The sequence below is a fragment of the Cavia porcellus genome, unplaced genomic scaffold (assembly GCF_034190915.1).
Source record: "Cavia porcellus strain 051 isolate PalLab524CR breed Dunkin Hartley unplaced genomic scaffold, mCavPor4.1 scaffold_1, whole genome shotgun sequence".
In the NCBI taxonomy this organism is placed as follows: domain Eukaryota; kingdom Metazoa; phylum Chordata; class Mammalia; order Rodentia; family Caviidae; genus Cavia; species Cavia porcellus.
Genome location: NW_026947484.1, coordinates 164,032,831 through 164,034,222, shown reverse-complemented (window position 1 = coordinate 164,034,222; position 1,392 = coordinate 164,032,831). Strand labels below are relative to the sequence as shown.

The 1,392-nt window shown below is 48.6% G+C and overlaps 1 protein-coding gene across 1 annotated transcript in view; it reads left to right on the top strand.

Moving 5' to 3' along the window:
• The window catches only part of Ror1 (receptor tyrosine kinase like orphan receptor 1), a 279,640-nt gene that overhangs the window by 95,408 nt on the left and 182,840 nt on the right, over window positions 1-1,392 (top strand). The gene's annotated exons all lie outside the window — the stretch shown is intronic.

Below are 1,392 nucleotides of genomic sequence, written 5' to 3'. Positions count from 1 at the left end.
TCCTGCCTTTTTATGGGCAGAGAGTAACATTTACAAAACACTAGTTACAGCAGAGCCTGTGCGTCATCTATTTAATCATAGAAATCCTGAAAAATATTATGCCTGTATTTTAAAAATTTTTTTTTTTTTTTTTGGTCTTTTTTTTGGTACCGGGGATCGAACTCACAACCATACACCTGCAAGGCAGGGCTTATGCCACTGAGCTAAATCCCCAACCTCAACCCCTATGTATTTTAAATGGAGAAATTAGGGCTTCGTGAAATGGAGTGAGAAAGATAGGGTCCACTGCATGGCAGAGGCAGGGGCAGAAGCAGGGGAGGCAGATGGTGCAGCCCCAGGCCCCCAGCCGGGCTCATGGCAGCCTCCTTCCCCATGGAGCAGTGGCTTTGCAGGTTCAGGATTTGGTTTGGGCTCAGGGTGGCCGGGGTGAGCAAGAAGCTGTGGTGAGATTTGATGATGTGGATGAGTTTGGAGGCCTGCAGTGTAGATGGCCCTGGACCACCGGGGTCTGACCCAGTCCTGCCACTGACCAACTGTATGGCCTTGGGCTAAAGACCTGTGTTTGTTAGGCTCAGTTTGTGTACCTGTTAAATGGGTGTGATGCTGATGCTGCCACCTTTGTGGGCTTCAGTGCGGGGCCCAAATTCTGCTGGGCCAAGGGCATTGTCCAACACAGGGGAGCATGGGTCACAGCGAGCGTTGGGTGGGGCCCATGATCAGAAGACCACCTTCGATCTCCACCTTTGCTTGCATCCCGAATGGATCTCATGCTGGTGATTTTGATGGGTAAAAACTACTTCCCAAACAAATCCTTCCCCCAGCCTAGATGTGTGAGGACTGCCAGGCGGAATCCAGCTCAACACAGACTTAGATTTCACAGAAGGAAAACACTGAGGTTGCCTTTGGCGGAGTTTGCTTTTGATAGACTTTGCTTTGAATGTGTTGCTTTTGAGGATTTGGGGTCTTGAGGGATGGACAGCTGATGTCTGGTGTCTGGTGTCCGGGGCTGGAACCTCCCTCCACATCAGGCCTTTCAGACAGCTGCCGTCATTCCCTGAGCCTTTAGCCGCAAGCCGAGGGAGCCCATATCACCCTGTAAATTATTTTTTCAAAGGAAAGATGAGGGAGTCGGAGAATAATCTGTCATGATTCTTTTACATGGACTCAGTAAGAATTTATCAGTCTAGGTCTATCTTTGTTGCTTTGATTTGAGGTACTCTTAGCGGGGTGGAGGAGGGAGTCATTTTTACAGAAATGTGAAGATGTGGCTCAGTACCTCACCCCTCTTTCCAACTCTCGGTAAAAGAACCAAAACTATTGTCTGTGTTTTTAATCAGCAAAATTATCATGCAGCCTTTGGTGAGGGCAACAGAATGGAGGGGACTTTCTGCA